The sequence below is a fragment of the Balaenoptera borealis genome, assembly GCF_965194805.1.
Source record: "Balaenoptera borealis genome assembly, chromosome: 5".
In the NCBI taxonomy this organism is placed as follows: domain Eukaryota; kingdom Metazoa; phylum Chordata; class Mammalia; order Artiodactyla; family Balaenopteridae; genus Balaenoptera; species Balaenoptera borealis.
Window position 1 is genome coordinate 65,582,351 of NC_138862.1, and position 18,867 is coordinate 65,601,217.

Here is an 18,867-nt window from a genome sequence, read left to right on the forward strand (position 1 = left end):
ATTTGAGAATCCCACAAGGATGATTCCTCAAAAATCCAGCTGACTCCTGAATTACACAGGGAATATGTTTCCCCAGAACACTGTAATAAATGCAAACTATAACTAGGAGCATCAAGGTCTGTGGAACTCAGGACCCACAACAAAAACATTTCCATTTAAAAACAAATACACCAAATATTGTAATGAAATTAGTAGCCATGAAATATTTGATCACAAATTACACTTTGATGAATTTTCAAAATCAAAAATATGTAGACACATCATGATAAATCATTCTTTTGGTGATTGTTGTCTGGTGAGTCTACAGAGGTTAAGTGTGGCTCCTTGAGTCTAGATACATTCATTCATACATTCAGTCAAGCATCCGTTCAAGAAATAGTGATTGAGCACCTAGTAGGTGCCAGGGTGTATTCTGAAAAAGGAGCAATAATAGGAAGCTAACTAAGAGAGGGATTCAGAGTCAGAGAGACTCAGCTTAAATACTGGCTCCACTATTTGCAAACCAAATGATGATCAGCAAGACAGTAAACCTCTCTCAGCCCCTGATTTCTCACCTGTAAAATGAGGATAGTTATACTTTCCTTGCAGGGTTGTATGGATTGGATGAAGTAATACATATGAGATACTTAGCCCAGTGCCTGGCACACAATAAATGTTCTAAGGAAAAAGGAGGTGGTACTCCAAAAATTTATATTCCCTCAAGTCATAGATACCCTGGTATCTTGCTCCCACCTTTTCTAAAAGAGTGCTGCAAAAATATCCTCACCCATCCACCCACTCATACAGTCAAAAATATAGTTTGTAGCCAAGCAGAAGGGCCACCAGGAGGTGGGAACATGCGGAGGCAGGCTTAGAAGACAAAGAAACCTATGAGAAGAGAAACCTGATCAGGTTGTCAAGACTGGCTTCATCCTTGTTCTCTCTCCCTTTTCTCCGAGAGACCAGGTGGGGAAATAGCCTCCGCTTATCTCTACTGGGAGGGGAGCCCACCCACACTTCTGGACATCCTGATGCCTCTGACCCAGTGAGGATTCTGGCTCCCTGACACATGCACACCTGGGGCTGCCCCACCCCTTTCTCAGTTCGTCATCTTGTTGGGGGGAGCTAAATCATGAGAGGTATCCCATGGATAGGCCTAAGGTGGGTCAATAGGGTAAATAGGAGTCAGGGAAGACTTATGGATGTGGCTTTGTGAGTGTGAGGCTTAAAGGGAACACTGCTTTGGGGAAGGGACAGCAAACAGTAGGAGATGGACTCAGAAACAAGGTTACCATATTTAGCAAATAAAAATACAAGACACTCAACTAAATTTGAGTTTCAGGTGAATTACAAATCATGTTCTAATATATATCCTATGCAATATTGGGAAAATACTTACACTAAAAATTATTCATCGTGTATCTGAAATTCAGATTTAACTGGTGCTCTGTATTTTCTCTGGCAACCCTACTCAGAAAGGGAATTAGGAGAACATCCTCCATTCTCCTGTGATTCTGTCTGATACCAGATAGGAAGCAGCATTTCTGGACAGGCCACCAATCAGCTATCCTGCAAGTGTACCCTTGGGTGGCTAGAGCCTGTGACACAATTCCTTTGGGAAGCCATGGAGTCAAAATCGCCATTGTGCAGGGCATGGTGCTGGACGCTAGGGATCCAGAGAGGAGTAAAACAGTCCTGGATATAAGGATCCACTCACTCTAGACGACCAAGTCCAATGGGATGATAGTCACTATGCAAACAGCAATGGCAACTTTCAATATGTATTGGAAGTTTATTGAGATATTGTTCCAAGCACTTTTCGGATTATTTTATTTAAATCTCACCCTATGAGGTAGACTTTATTATTAACTCCAGTTTACAAATAAGGAAACTGAACCTTATAAGCATATGATTCTTTACCCAAATTGGGAAACATTGTAAAGTGAAAGGGGTTACAGTCTGTAATTACACAGGACGACAGGCAGAACCTGGCACCCAGCCGGCACACTAGGACTATGGCATCGACCTCTAGGAGATGTGCCCACATCTCACTGGCAGAAAGTGGCAGTGGGAGGAGTTGAATCCAGGCATGATGGCTCCAGACCTCGTCCCCTTAACCAGGAACAGTAGAGGAGGAGATTCATTTAGATGAATTCCCTCTTACAGACTCTAAGGTCCCTGAAGATGGGGCCTATTGTTTTGCTTTCCGTGGCATCTTTGACGACTAGCATGCAGCACCCAAAACATAGAGTGGCTGCCAAAACATACCTGATGGACAGATTAGTCTGGGAAGCCTTCATGGTGGGGGTGGGACATGAGCACAGCTTGAACAATGTAGAAGACTAGGGCAGGGACCTTTTTCTCTTCCCTTGATCTGTCCCTCTTCCCAGATGCTTGAGAGAAGGTAAGTGAGAGAGGACTACTAAGTGAGCTAAGCAAGTGACCCCAAACCAAGATGTCGCGACATAACACCGTGAAGTCTGCTCTCAAGACTGAGTCATGAAGGGCTCTGTCAGCCCTTGCCCACCTCCTTTATGTGGACACCTGGGCACTCACTGCCTGTCCTCTCCAATTCCTCTCAGATCCCCTGGATTGAGAATCCGTCACATGGCCTGGATCCTGAGCAGTTGACTGCCGTCCACTGGGTCCTCCACAGGGTCCTCCACAGGGTACCAGAGCTGCTCTATCCTCCGTATAGAGCTGATCCTCCTTGTAGGTTCCCCAGCCTCCTCAACCAGCTCAGGCCTGCTTTGCTCTGTGTCCCCAGGCCACACCTGCCACACTGCTGGGAGAGCGCCCTGAAAGGCTGCTATTCCGTCTCTTTCTCTTCAGGGAATTTAAGCCACTGCAAGGCCACACCCTCTTTAAACAGGAATCATGGAGTCTTTAAGACACTAAACAAACCCCTCCTCCTTGTTCAGGGTCAGCTACTCACTTTTTAAGAAGAGAAAGCACATTTTCAGAAGGGGAGAGACAAGCCTCTGGCAGCTGCCTCCTTTTCCTCTCTCTCCAGAAAGATATCATTAAACCCAGCTGACTCCTGCCTGACAGATGGAGAACCAACAAGAAAGAACTCTTCCTGACGTTTTTGTTCTACCCACAATTTAACTGCATGTAATTGAACTCACTAGACTATAAGCTGAGGTCACGGGCAGCATCTTATAAGATACTTCTTTGAATCCCCAAAATCTGGCACAGTGTTTTACACGTGAAGATCCAATAAACATACTTAATTTGGTTTGACTGCTAAGGATGCGCCTCAGCTTAAATACCCTAAATTACTTCTGACACCAAAGTGTTAGTCTGGACCAGAGAGAGGCCTTCCAGGCACTTAAACCCTAATCCTCAAAACTGGAAAGAAAGGAAATCCTAATGACTTTTCAACACTCCTGTACCCTTTTCTCAGTCTCCCTCTAACGCTAGGGTTTTACCACTGTCCAGCTGAGTGACCTTGGATAAGTCCCCAAACTTCCTGGAGCCTCAGTTTCCTGACACTGAATCAAGCAGGTTCAACCAGGTGATTTTAAGGTCCCTTCCAACTCTGGCAGTCCAAAATTCCAGGATTCTGGTTGACCAACCAGTGGAAATCAGGAATGGAGTATGGAGCAGATGCTTGCAGGTGGGGATGGGATGGCTGAGAGGGAGAAAATAAATACGGAGCTGGGAAGGAAAAAAAGCCCTGGAAACAAATGTGTACTTTGCATCTAATCTGGTGCTTGCTAGGACAATGTCATCTCGCCACGTCCTACATAAGGTCCAGCTGATGCTCACGCACCTGGCCCCGCCTTTCTTTTCATCATCCATCCGTGTGTGCACTTTGCTTTGTTCTGCGTGCTGCTTGAGGGCTAGACTATGAGCTTAGATCATGGGCGGTGTCTTATAAATTGAGTAAGATAGACATAGCTCCTCATGGAGTATACGGAATAGAAAAAATGCAGATGTTTAAAAACACAGAAACAAAACCTACTCAATCAAGTATGAATTTTGTACAGGTTGCTCTAAGACTATATAACAAGTACTCAGTCCTTTTGGGGATCAGGGATGGCTTCCCCGAAGAGGTGACCTGGTGGTGAGTCACCCTGTGCCTAGATTCTCTCCCAGAAGGTTTCTCTGCTTCTAGGTTCTCCTCACTGTAATTAGTACTGACAGATCTTTTAAAACACCAATTTCTTGCCATGGTTTTCTTCATGGAAGCTTTACAGTGGCCTCCTTGTGTGCAAGCTTGGGTAGAGACTCAGTCCCCATTTGGAGCCTCTTTAGGCTGTTACTCCCAGCACAGGCTGTTGCCCTCTAGTGCCAGAGAACCCAGGGTGGAATCCCTGACCCCTTCCCTGACCCCTTCTGGGTACCCAAGAAAAGGGATCAGAACCTGAGCCTTACCATTTAAAAACTGCCCATTCTTGGGCTACCGTTGGATCAGATCTGACCACTGACATTTTCTATAGCAAAAAACAAGCAGCAGAAAATTCCAGTTTTGAAGCTGTTAAGGAAAAGGTGAGGAGAACAAACGTTCGGAAAAAAAAAAAATTTTTTTTGGCCGCATTGCGCGGCTTATGGGATCTTAGTTCCACCAGGGACCGAACCCAGGCCCACGGCAGTGAAAGTGCCGAGTCTTAACCACTGCACTGCCAGGGAATTCCCCAAAAGTTAGGAATTAAAAGCATAGAAAGCTGGTTGATACCTAGCTTCCCTAACTCTAGAAGTAAGTGTCTGCATGGTAAAGTAGCATTTTCTTTATTAATTGTCTGTTCTTTAGGTATTATTTATGACTGCTCCTCTTCTGAGAAAGTGCCCAGAACTTTGACAGTAATCCTTCGTGCCATCTTTATCATTTAGCCTTAGTCCTAGACAGATCTGGTGAGGATCTTGTCTAAAAACAGAGCTGAAAGGAGGAGTTGCAGAGTGGTAAGGGAAGGAGTGATCAGGCTCAGGGAATTATAGTATCTGGCTTCTGAATGAAGCTAGTTCTGCACAGGAGACGTTCAGAGAATACTAAGTAATTCATGAGCTGCAAAACCTCAGGATAAAAGCTTGAATATCATCATCCCTCGCTGTTTTAACAAACCGCAGATCGCCATTAATTTTGCCTGATTTTACATAAAGAATAATGCACTCCCTGCAAAGGAAAAGGTGCAGTCTCTGGAGGAGCATATCTTTTTGTTGTGATGTGTCAGAGTTTCAGAGAGAAAGGTGGGGAAGGGAGGAGTGTTAGTCTCCAAAATACTCTACATCATATCCCTCAACTATGTTCCCTGAGGCCAAAAGACAGAAACTCAAAGAAATTAGACTATCTTGATTTGCATCATAAACTAGTGTCCAGAATTCTAGACCATACAGCAGAGCTTTGTGTCCTGTTTTTTGGCGATTTACTCTATTTGAGTTTACAGGAAAGGCTCTAGAGTAGTGTTCTGAAGGACCGTGGAGCATCTGCATGGGGGGGTGCATCTCAGTCAGAAGAAGGAGAACGCAAAGGCATGAAGCATGGGCTTCAGGGACCCATGGGGGGTTTGCTGTGACTAGAGAGGGTAGTGTGGGCAAAGGGATCACAAAGAACCGAGCGTGCCCCGATGTGGCTCTTGGTCTTCGCTAGGGACAAACGCAATCAGATCAGTGTTTTTTTTTATTAATTAATTAATTTATTTTTGGCTGTGTTGGGTCTTCGTTGCTGCGCGCAGGCTTTCTCTAGTTGCAGCGAGCGGGGGCTACTCTTCGTTGAGGTGCGCAGGCTTCTCATTGCGGTGGCTTCTCTTGTTGCGGAGCACGGGCTCTAGGCGTGCGGGCTTCCGTAGTTGTGGCTCATGGGCTCTAGAGCGCAGGCTCAGTAGTTGCGGCGCACGGGCTTAGTTGGTCCGCGGAATGAGGGATCTTCCCGGACCAGGGCTCGAACCCGTGTCCCCTGCATTGGCAGGCGGATTCTTAACCACTGTGCCACCAGGGGAAGCCCTTAACAAACTTTTTAAGAGGATCTCTTTCAGAGTTTCTCCGAGAGTAGTCCCGAGAATTTGCAGGGGAATCTCTGGGAAGCTGCACGTTTCTTAAGCTGCTGAGAGCCTCTTTTGCACACCAATGTATGAGAACCTCCAGGAGGCTGGTTTCTAGGCAGGATTCCCTGCCTCCGTTTCAACCACTGGGAATGGTTGGCCCTGGGTCCAGGGTAAATTCTGTGTATGTTGATGAATAGTCATAAACCATGAACACTAAAGAGGTTTCAAGTTCTAATAGAAGAGGGTGAGATTTGGTGATTTTTTTTTTTCTTTTGCTCATCTGTATTTACATTTTTTTCTACTTGCAGTACTTGTATACTAAGAAAAAAGAAAACGCTAAATAAGATAAATTTAATGAGCATCCAGTATTTGCAAGCACGGAACAAGCTCATGGAAGAAATGAGTTGCCCCAAAAGGGTTACACAGCCAGGGAAGTGCCGTTGTTTTCAGCAGGAAAGCGGGGCCTTGTAACAACAGGAAGCTCTGGGAGGCCGCAGTACCCAGGCTTCCAAGCAGAGCGGTTCTCGAAACAATGGCTGCCTGTGGCTCGGGAATATTGGGCAGGAAATGAAAGGACGCTGGGAGGGGGTGTCCAGAGGAGCTGATAAGCGCTCCCTGTCTGTTCTTCACTTAGGCCTAGCAGGCCAATGAGGAAGTTGTTTTTCTAAACGCTCCCCATCTTTCATTAGCAAAGATGATTTTAGGAAAACACAGAAATGAAAAGAACCCATGGTGCCACAGGTCTGGAAACCATTAGGAAGCTAAGCCTCCCAGGAAACCAGAAGGTACAATAAGCAAGGGAAGGTATTTCTTGCTCTCAGGGCACGGTCCCTTCAGTCGGGGGGGGGGGGGGGTGGGTACCTTCAGATGAACTCAGCACCATTTAAAGCCAAGTCCCTGGAGGACTCCAGGCTCCATAATAATCAAAATAGCACTGGGGTTAATAGGAGTCCAGCCATACCAAAGGAGATACGTGTAAACCTCCTGAGATTGAAGTTTATATTTATTTAACACAAATTTCTGTTCTTATGGGTGGGACAAGTTGGGGAGTCAATTAACAATACAAAACCAAAACTAACGAAAAAGAATGCCAATGCTTTGCCCTAGAAGACCTAGATAAAAACCAGAACCAGTAGGAGCGAAGACCTGAACATTGCAGGTAGAAGTCAGATCCGCCTTCTTCATTTCTAGCCCAGCTTCTCCCCAGCTTCATCCAGGAAGTTCACAGGTCATGGGATGTTAGACCTGGAAGGAACATTAGCAATCGTCTAGATCCAGAACTTGAACCTAGTGCAGATGAAAATCTGAGGCTGGTAGTAGCTATTTTTTTGGTCAAGGATATACAGCTGGTTCATGTTGCTTTCACTGATAGGTACCCAGCACCTGGTACCTGTGAGTCACCTGCGGGCAACTCAGAGAGGAACACAGTTACTCTCCTCAAAGGTCTGAAATCTAGTACCTGGAGGTCAGGACTAGAACCCAGGTTCCTTAACTCCTTGTTGTTAAGTCCTTCTCTGTCATCAAGTTGCTCTTAGACATGAAATCAGCTCAGCTTTCTGTGGTTTTCTGGTCTTCCCCATGCCTGGTCTGTGCCTGGGTTTTCCTGGTGTGGAGGTTAGGCTTATAAAACATACTGGAAAGTGCATGAACTTGGAATTCAGACAGACTCATAATTGCACCCCAGCTTTGCCACTAGCTGTTTGACCTTGGGCAAGCCATCCAAGCACACCAAACCTTAGCTTTCCATCTATAAAATAGGAATAGTAATGTCTACACCTCAGAGTTGTGAGAATTAAATGAAATAATGATTGTTAAGCATGGGACCCCACATAGCATTTGGTTAGTGCATCCCATGACCACCTACTAAGGCATGCAAAAAAAGAAAAAAAAAATGGCCTGGACACACTCAGACGAGAAAAAAACTTACATTGTCCTCATTCTTCAGATGATTGGTGTTAGTCACCCATACAGTTCAAGAAGCTGGTTTATTTTCCCTGTTTTGTCTCTTTAACCTGCTCAGCTCCATCCCTTCTCCTTCTGGGACTCTCTCTGGAGGCAGACGTGGCCATCCTCTTTATCCATCACTGCAGAAGAGCCTCCATCCGTGGCATCTCAAGGAGTAGGTGGCAAGAAAGAGAGGGTCTGTTAGTCCGGGAAATAAAATCTTGATTGGGTGATCCAAGCTGACTGTGGTCTTAACGCAGTTCTACTGAGGAGTTAAACGACTTGTTGGCAATGATAAGGGAATTGATGCTCACAGCTGGGCCTGGGAGTGTGCTGGGGCATGCCTGAAAGAGCTTTCTGGCATCCGCAAGCAGCCTTATGGAGTGAGTGATGTCTGCCCGACAACTCCCCTGAGAGCAAAGTCAGACAGTAGGAAGCACGAGCCAAAAAAAGTTTTCATAAATTATACAAAGCCTAGCAGCCTCCATGTTCAGCAAGGGACAAAAGGGACATTCTCAGCAAAGGGACATTTTCTGCACCGTTCCTGTGTACCAGGTGAACAGGGCCAGCTCTAAGCCCAAGGCCATGTGAGGGCTTCTCCAGGTTTGTTCTCTGTGTAACCTCATCACACCCCACCTGGTTTCCCCAGTCAGCTCTGCCCTCCCTCGTGGTCACAACCCTCCCCTCCCCCAAACCCAAAACACCCCGGAGGCTCCTTTCACAGTCCCTCCTAGGCTGTTTCCACTCGCTCATTAACTGATGATGTGTGGTCCCAGATATTTCACTGCCCTCAACCAGCCTTTTATCTTTGAGTCACAAAGGCACTTACATTTCTTAAAGAAATTTTCGGAAGCAACTAGAAAAGAGTGAGGCTTCTCACCTCCCCTTTCATCCTCGGCAAAGCATTCGAGGTCCTCTGCACTGACCCTAAAGGGACACCTTATTTTCCCTTGTTGGATCGATATGTTTGCGGCAAGTCTTTTCCTTAATATTATCCCCTCCTCCACCCACCTTTCTCAAAAGCCTGTTCCCTTGAAGGGAAGAATTCCAGGGTTACCCCTACTGAGGCAGCTGCATGGATTGGACATTATTCTAAGGGCAATGGGAAGCCAGTGAATGTTTTGGAATAGGGGAGCTTTTCCATAGTGTTTTAGAAAGATTTGTTTGGCAGTGGAGCTCAAGATAGAATGCAGTCTTCCTAGGCTGTCAAAACTCCAATTTACCTGAATTTACCTTCTCTTCCACCAGACTGGTCTAGTCAGCATTCCTGGAATTCACCACATTATTTCTTGTTTTCCCACCTTGTTTATACCATTCCCTGCTCTAGCTGCATCAGAAAGTGAGTGATGTTTACAAAGTGCTTATTATATGCCGGAAGCTTATTTAAGCTTTCTACATGTATCACAGTATATAATTGCATCACATTGTATCTTATCACATCACAGCATCTCAAATCACCCCCTAGGAACCAGTGTCTGAGTTCTTATTGCATAGCCTTGTACGTCCTCCTTTATCCACTGATCAATCTCACAGCGTCGTGCGGCCCCGGAGTGAGGGTCCTGCCTCAGCCCTCTCTAACAAGGTCCCTCTCATACTGTCAGCTCTCTATAATGTACACAATTTCCTGTTCTTGTTCAACACCTAAAAGCCCTGCCTGACTTCCCCCACCATTGTGTAATCTTTTAGAAGAACTTCTGTCACGTTTCTGTGCCTCTCAACGGCCCTTAACATATTTTGCTTGATCGTTTCATACCGGCCAAGTTACTTAATACCTGTGGGCTTCAATTTCCTCATTTACAAAGCAAAGATAAATACCTTCCTCAGAAAGTGGTTGTGAGGACTGCACTGGGTACAAATCATGCATGAAAGTGTAGCGCTCAGGGGTCGGCACGTAGTAGGTACACAGTAATCGTCCGTTCCCTCTTGGCTTCTAGAGGGCAAAGATCTTATTCACCTTTTTGTCCCTTGGGCTGGATAGCCCTGCGGTACATCTGCTTTGGTAGAAGGAGAATCGTTGTCATTGGGAGGAGTGGGTGTACGGATGACAGAGACCTGAGAGCTCAGCTGGGATGAGTCAGGGTGTGGAGCAGAGGGAGGGCCTGGGCACTTCTGTGGGAAAGAGCTGACTTGATTTGGCATCTGAAACCCTGGAAGTGAGGAGGGGAGGGGACTCCAGGATACAGTCTTCCATCAGGAACCTCACCCAGCAGTGGAGCAGAGCTGGTCCTTGGTCACACCAGGCCAGCAGGTTAGGCAAATACTTCTATTTAACAAGGAGTAATTACCTCACAGGGTCATTGGAAAGGACTTCAACACACATAGAAATTGCCTCCCTAACTTTAGAAAGCCCTTGGGCTTCTTTAACGAAAGTTGTTTTTTTAAAAACCTATTTTTTTCTTAAAAAAAATTATTTCTACCTCACCCTCATTATAGAAAATTCAGAAAAGCAAAATGAAGAATATGGAAAAGCAAAAACATACTATTAGCCTTTCAGTGTGTGTGTCTTTTATCATTTGAGAGATGGTGAAGGGTTGTGTAAACGGGACAGTCACTCTTTGCTCTTTATATTTGTGTATCTTTTTCATTTTTTATTCTTCTCTTCCCCAGTGTTATTGCGATATAATTGATATACTCAACTGTATAAGTTTAAGGTGTACAGCATAATGGTTTGACTTACATAAATCTATTGTGAAATGATTACCGCAGTAAGTTTAGTTAGCACCCATCATCTCATATACATACAATAAAAAGAGAAAGAAGGGCTTCCCTGGTGGCGCAGTGGTTTAGAATCTGCCTGCCAATGCAGGGGACACGGGTTCGAGCCCTGCTCTGGGAAGATCCCACATGCCGCGGAGCAACTAGACCCGTGAGCCACAATTACTGGGCCTGCGCGTCTGGAGCCTGTGCTCCGCAACAAGAGAGGCCGCGATAGTGAGAGGCCCGCGCACCGCGATGAAGAGTGGCCCCCGCTCGCCACAACTGGAGAAAGCCCTCACACAGAAACGAAGACCCAACACAGCCAAAAATAAATAAATAAAGAAATTTATTTAAAAAAAAAAAAAAAAGAGAAAGAAAAGAAAGAAAAAAATGTTTCCTTGTTATGAGAACACTTAGGATTTACTCTCTTACCAATTTTCGTATATAATGTACGGCAATGTTAACTATAATCATCATGCTGTACATTGCAGCTCTAGTACTCATTTATCTTGTAACTGGAAGCTGGTACCTTTTGACCACCTTCATCCAATTCCTGCTCCCCACCTCCCCCACCCCCTCCTCTGGTAACCACAAATCTGATCTCTTTTTCTATGAGCTTCATGTTTTTTTTAGATTCCGCATATAAGTGAGATCATACAGTATTTGTCTTTCTCTGCCTTATTTCACTTAGCATAATACCCTTAAGGTCCATCCATGTTGTCACAAATGGCAGGATTTCCTTATTTTTATGGCTGAATATTATTCTGTTGTATATATATGCCACAACTTCTTTCTTTTTTAAGATTTATTTATTTATTTGGCTGCACTGGGTCTTTGTTGCTGTGTGCGGGCTTTCTCTAGCTGTGGTGAGCAGGGGCTACTCTTTGCTGCGGTGCGCGGGCTTCTCACTGCAGTGACTTCTCTTGTTGTGGAGCATGGGCTCCAGGCACGCGGGCTCAGTAGTTGTGGCTGGCGGGCTCTAGAGCGCAGGCTCAGCAGTTGTGGTGCACGGGCTTATGGTCCCTCCAAGGCCTGTGGGATCTTCCCAGACCAGGGATCGAGCCCGTGTCCCCTGCATTGGCAGGCGGGCTCCCAACCACTGCGCCACCAGGAAAGTCCCTGCCACAGCTTCTTTATCCACTCATCTTTTGATGGACACATGTTTCCATGTCTTGACTATTGTAAATAATGCTGCTATGAACTGGGAGGTGCAGATATCTTTTCAAGTTAGTGGTTTTGTTTCCTTTGGATATGTTCCCAGAAGTGTGATTGCTGGATCATATAGCAGTTTTACTTTTTAATTTTTTTGAGGATCCATACTGTTTTCCATAGTGGCTGTACCAGGTTATAATCTCACTAACGGTGCACAAGGGTTCCCTTTTCTCCATATCCTTGCCAGGATTTCTCTCTTGTCTTTTTAATGATGGTCATTTTAACTTGAGGTGATATCTCATTGTGGTTTTGATTTGCATTTTCCTAATGACTAGTGATGTTGAGCATCTTTTCATGTATCTGTTGGCTTTTTGTATATCTTCTTTGGAGAAGTGTCTATCTTTTGCCCATTTTTTATTTGGATTATTTGGTTTTTTGCTATCGAGTTGTTTGACTTCTTTATATCTTTTGGATATTAACCCCTTATCAGATACATGATTTGCAAATATTTTTCCTATTCCATAGGTTGTCTTTTCATGTTGTTGATTGTTTCTTTTGCTGTGCAGAAGCTTTTTAGTTTGACGTAGTCCTGCCTGTTTATTTTTGATTTTGTTGCTTGTGCTTTAGGTGTTATAGCCAAAACAATCATTGCCAGGACCCATGTCAAGGAGCTTTTTTCCTATGTCTTCTTCTAGGAATTCCATGGTTTCATGTCTTACATATATAAGTCTTTAATTCATTTCAAGTTAATGTTTGTGAGTGGTATAAGATACAGGTCTAGTTTCATTCTTTTACATGTGAATATCCAGTTTTCCCAGCACCAATTTTCCCAGACTGTCTTTTCTCCATTGAGTATTCTTGGCTTCCTTGTGAAATACAATTGACCATATATTCTTGGGTTTATATCTGGGCTCTCGGTTTTTTCCCACTGATCTTCTTTTCTGTTTTTATGCTAGTACCATACTGTTTTGTTTACTATGGCTTTATAGTATGGCTTGAAGTCAGGAAGTGTTTTTCATTTTTTTATCAGTATATATTGCTTCTGTAACTTTTTCAAAAGGAACTTAAAAATAGATGTTAATCAGTAGGTGTTGAACACCTAAAAGACATCACCACAGTAAGGTAGGGACCACAGTGGTAGAGTTTCAGGCATATGGGTAGTCAAGGGCAAGGAACCAAACAGCTCTCCTTAAATGGTGCTTCCATACCTGGCCACTAACTCATGGGATCTGCCCTCTTGATGGGGAGGGTTTGAGTCAGGTAGGTGTAGCTTGGGGCTTTTTCTAAACTTCCTCCTCAGTGTGGTACCATGAAAAAAGCATGAGCTTTGGAGTCAGACAAACCTAGGTTTGGATCCCAACTCTGACACTTACTAGCTGTGTGATGTTGGGCAACTTGCCTAACCTCTCTGAGAATCAGCTTTCACATTTTCAAAATGGAGAATTTTATGTCTTTTGTGGATTGGCTATGATTATAGAATGGAGAATGCTGTTAAGAGAGAGAGAGAGAGAGAAAAAAAAGCACCTCATGTAGTGCCTGGCACATAAAAAGTGTTGTCTTCTTTGAAGGACCCAGATATCAATGGAGGACTGAAAACCCATCTGGAGAGTAATGACCAATCCCTTGTTTAGCAAAACATTTCAAGTGCTTGTGTTTTCAAGGCTATTCTAGATGAATGAGACAGAACTATCCTCATTGTCCCTAAAGAGCTCACAACTTAGTGATGGAGATGACGTAGGTTCAGGCAACACCTAGCACTTAGTGCTGGATAAGAGCAGGTTTGCAATAAGTATTTGCTGAATTGGATTTTTTAATGAAAAGTTTTGGGGAAACGTAATATATTCTTATAGTTCAAAACTCAAAAGTATAGAAGAGTATACAATGAGAAGTCTCCCTCTTACTCATAGCCCTGGCCTCAGCTTCCCAGTTTCTTTTCCCATAGGCAACTAAAGTTATCACTTTATTGTGCATCCTTCCATAGATATTTAATGCATATACAAAGGAATTGTATAGCTGTTCTGTTATTCTCTCTTTTTAAAAAAAACAAATGCTCGTATACCATTACACTGGTCTGTGCCTCATTCTTTCTGCTTAACAATATATCTTGGAGACTGCTGTATATCAGTACATGAAAGTTTCCTCATTCTTTTTGATGACTATATAGTATTCCATTATATGGATATTCCATTATTTATATAAATAGCTTCCTATTGATGAACAATCTCATGCTATTACAAAAATTGCTGCAATGAATAACCTTGTAGATATAGAAATGTTCTAGAATTGGAATAATGAAAATGTTCTGAAACGTGATTGTTGCTTAACTGTCAATATAGTGTAAACCACTTAATTATGTGCTTTAAAAGGGTGAATTTTATGACATTTGATTTATATCTCAATTTTTTTTAAAGTTTAGAGAAACAGAAAAAGAAACTTTACTCCAAGGAGGACAGGCTAAATCCTGACATATTTAAAAAACAATTTTCCTTGGAAAATTGGAAAGCAGTTAATTTGCTTTTGGTAAAGAACAGAGAACATTATACTTTAAAAAATAAACACCACGAATTTTCAGACTTTTCTATAATTCTACGTTAGGCCAGGAGGAAGACAGAAGAGGTTAAAACAGGGAGGAGAAAGAAGAATCAAAGAGGGAGAGTTGCAGGAGGACAGCGACCCCTCAGGCAAGCCAAGGCCCACAGAGGCTGGGAGGAGCGTGCCACAGGAGACATGGAGGCGCAGGACACATGGAGGCGCAGGAGACATGGAGGCGCAGGACACATGGAGGTGCAGGAGACATGGAGGTGCAGGAGAGATGGAGGCTCAGGAGACATGGAGGCGCAGGAGACATGGAGGCGCAGGACACATGGAGGTGCAGGAGACATGGAGGCACAGGAGAGATGGAGGCGCAGGAGAGATGGAGGCGCAGGAGACATGGAGGCGCAGGACACATGGAGGCGCAGGAGAGATGGAGGCGCAGGAGACATGGAGGCGCAGGACACATGGAGGTGCAGGAGACATGGAGTTGCAGGATCGAGGAAGGAGGGGACAGAAATACAGAGCAGGAGCTGGCAGAGGGAGAAGGTACAGGAGCCACTGTGATGACAGATTCCTGAGGAATGGAAAGCTGGGAAGTTCTCTGCTGACAACCAGAAATAATAGAAAAGTGATTGAAATCTTTACTTCATCTCTTAAAAAATGCTGTAGTAGAGCAGGCTTATTCACAGCACAGCAGAGCTGCCTGAAGCCCTCACTCTCTCCCCTGTGCACAGCAGGAGATTCTCAAAGATTTCTTCCCTGTTCAGCGGCTTGTCTCTCTCTGACTCTCCCCCTGCAAGTATCAGTTCTTCATCCACCAGTGATCCTTGGTCCTTTCTATTACCTCAGTCAAGGTGATGAATATATCCATCATGCCCAAAAGTTTCCTCGGCCCCTCCGCAGCTCCTGCCTCCTGCCTCTTCCCTGCTTTCTCCCACTATAAATTAGTTTGCATTTTCTTGAGTTCTATGTGGATGGAATCATATAGCATGTATTCTTCTATAGAATGGCTTCTATCGCCCATATGCTATATCATCCCTTGTTATTGCTGAGTAGTAGTCCATTGTATATATGTACCACTAGACTTTACCCTGATGGTTAGGGATGCAGGACCCAGAGAGGGAATGAAATATGACCAGTACAGGACCTTAACAAAAATCCAGAATGGGGTGGGAGGCGTGCCATTTTTCCCTAAAACACAAATGCAATTTGCACCGTGAAAAAATGAGGCTGCCATGATCACATAACTGATCAAATAAAACTGTGTTTGTTCCAATCTCCATCTCCAGATCTGATCAGATTCCAGCCATACAGGGAAGTGGGGCAGCTTAGCAGGCATTGCCTCTGGGGGGATTCAGAGAAATGATTTGATTGCTGGCCTTTTCTGCCCTAAACCCTTGAAAAAGTTTGGAATTGAGGAAAGAAGTACCACCACGTTATTTATGGTATAAAATGACTTTTAGTTGTACCAAGTTGGACCAAATGAAACAAAGGACTTTAAAACGTTTTGTAAATTGTAAAGCATAAATCAAAGGCAAAGCCTTCTTTTCTGTCAGAAACCACCTCAGGATTTATCTTGTGCTCCGACTAAAAGTTAAAGTTAAAGATCGCTGCTCCAGGAAAAACCAAACCAAACCAAACAAAAAAGGGACTTAGAGAACCATCAGTGCGAAAATTCAAAGAAGTCATAATGTTATATCATAATCAGCAACTGTGTGTACCTCTGTAGGAGGAGACTTAATGTTCTTTGGGTCCATGATAAATCCCACAGAACTAGTTCTATGGCTCAAACCTTCTATAGCAACCTAAACAGGCAATGGAGGCTTTCTTTCCATCTATACCTACTCAGCCATTTTGTATCAAGCTTCTATCCTGTCCAGAATCCTAGGGTGTCCCCAATTTGGTTGGGCCCCAGGAACAACAGTCTAAAGAATTCTGAGACTTTGAGACGATACTCTTGGCAGCCCCTGCAACACCACCAGCCAGTATTACCTTTAGAGCCTTGCTCCCCGAAGTATGGGCTGCAGATTGGCTGTATCTGAATTACCTGGTAATTTGCTAGAAATGCAAATTCTTGACTCCCCCCCTCCACCCTCCCATTGGAATGTGCATGTTAACAAGATCCCGGGGGTTTGTATCCACATTAAAATATGAGAAGCTCTGGTCTAGACAGTCGTTCTTCAACTTCAGCATGCATCAGAATCACCTGGGAAGCAGCTGCTGGACCTCATCTAGGGACCACAGTCTGAGAACCACTGCTCTGGCTCTAGAGCTGGATGATTACAGAGATCAAGTGGATCCTTTCTCATTTACTGAGTACGATGGAGAATTCCTACGTCTTCCAACTCAGCCCAAGACAAGAATCCAAGAAAGCTAACACGCCTCAGGGACCAGGACCATGGCCTTTTCCCTTGGGTTGTTTTAATATTGCCTCCTGTTTAAACAGAGCTGTGGACTAGAGGTTCTGGGGCCTCTGTACCAAATTTATGGCAGAGGCTCCATCCGGGAATGTGTTTTCCTCACCTTTAAAACAAACGGAGCCTGAGTTTATACAACTGAGAGCCATGGTACTGGGAGGTGGGTCTTTGAGGATGGGATAGGACAGATTGTGACCCTGCACTGCCCGTCTGTGGAGTGTTCCTTATAGAAGCCCTTTGAGGCTGAGGCTTTTGTCTCTGAGTCCTCTTCGGGAATGCTCCGAGCTCTCAAGGCCACCTGTGCCGTGCAACAGCCATATACCTTGGTACAGACTCACACTGTGAAACACATCAAGGTCAAGCACAGTTCCAAGACTGCTAACGAAATCTGTACACTGTTGGGTCAGGACTGCTGCCTTTGTATTATGAAGGTACACCTCAGTGCATAGAAAAGTGACCTCAACCAGAGAGGGACGCAAAAGCCATTCTGAATAGGGAGGTGAGTGTTGACTTGTAAGAGGTTGGTCAGCTCTACCCCAACTGCCTGTCAGATGGGAGGCAGCAAACTGTTTTCACCAAGACTGAATCTCACAAATGATAAATTTACATCATATAGAAGCTTCAAATAGAAATAACTGTCACTGTAGAATGCTGCTTATATGCCAGGGTCTGTGCTAAGTATTTACAAGTATTACTTCAATCCTAGCTATGAGGTTAATATCACTGTTATCCTCATTTTACAGATGTAGAAACTAAGAAATGGAATTATTGCATATTTTGCCCAAGGTTACAAAGGCAGTTTGGCATTCAAACCTGTGCTCTTGACCATGACCTTGCGTGGCAGGTTACAGAACAACATCTTGTTGGGGTTGGGAAAGAGTCGACCTACTGTGCACAATAGGGATTTTTTTTTTTTAAAACAATACAGCCTTTTTAAGCATGGGAACTCTGTTTGCTTATTTATTTATTTATAAAATTTATTTAGAGGCATGAGGCATAAATAGCGTTCTCACCAAGAACCCTATTTCATAAAATAGATCAAAGTATAGCTTTTCTAACTGAAGCCAGGAAGGGGCTCTGGACCCCTGCCCACACTCACAGCCCCTCCTCCATCACACCCACTCCTACCCCGTATTCACTCACAGGGAATAGTTCCACCTCTGTGGTCTCTGGCCTCAATATTTCCAATCCCAAGTTCACTTCCTGCCCTCTTTCCACCTTGGGTAACTAAGAAGCTTCCCACTAGTTGGTCATGAATGACAGGGGCAAAACATGGATGTGTCCTGGAGAAGAAAGGCTCTGGGGATGCACAGCCTTTGCGAGGTGGGTGGAATACTTTAAATATGATGAATTTTACTCAGCACCTAAAATGATAGTTAGTGGTTGAAGGAAATGATGGGGGAGTTGTTTAGAAAGTATGGTAATAGAGAATCCAGGAAGAATGTTGAGCCTGAACACCTAGTATCGACTCATGTAAAGGTCCAGTCCAGCTTAGTATTGTGTGTGGGTATGATCATGTGCATTAAGCATTAATGGATTGGCTTTAGTCTCATCCAAGGCATTAATGGACTGAGTATGTTTTGGGGGAGTGAGCACAGTGCCAGCCCAAGCCCTGGTTCATGGAGTTCCCATACCACCTCTGTGCCTGAGGACTTCAGCACCCAAGGCTTTGGTGGTTCCAGACCATCTACAACACTCTCACAGAGGGACCTCCGGTGGATCTGTCCAAAGACCAAAGTGACAAGTGACTTGCCACTCTCTCCATGCCATCCAGAAGGCCTGTGGCTGCCATTCTGGGTCACTGAGCTGGCTGGGCTGATCAGGTTCAGCCCTGAGGAGAGAACAGCATAGCCAGACCCTTCTACCCAGGCACTGGACTTCCGGAGTGTCAGGAATTTGAGAGGCCATGTTGGTCCCTTATATGAGGTCCATTCTATCAATGACTGGTTTGACCCATGTGGTGGTGGTGCCGGGTGGGGGGGGGGGGAGGTTCTCACCTTTAAAAAAAAAACACTTACACCTTTAAATCACCTTTAATATTTTGGCAGATATTCTTCCAATCTTTCTTCCCTTTGCAGTTTTTTAAACATAGCTGAATTCACAGGGTATATTTGATTTTGTGCCTTGTTCTTCTTTTACCTACCTACATCATAAGCATT

The 18,867-nt window shown here is 44.4% G+C and overlaps 1 protein-coding gene and 1 long non-coding RNA gene across 3 annotated transcripts in view; one reads left to right on the forward strand and one right to left on the reverse strand.

Moving 5' to 3' along the window:
* Positions 1–18,867, forward strand: part of ARHGAP31 (Rho GTPase activating protein 31) — a 115,084-nt gene that overhangs the window by 46,017 nt on the left and 50,200 nt on the right. The gene's annotated exons all lie outside the window — the stretch shown is intronic.
* LOC309630075 lies at positions 6,949–18,644 on the reverse strand. Its single transcript, XR_014245410.1, has 2 exons — positions 7,891–18,644; positions 6,949–7,208 (listed from the first exon to the last, which is right to left on the reverse strand). It is a non-coding gene; the product is annotated as an uncharacterized lncRNA (long non-coding RNA).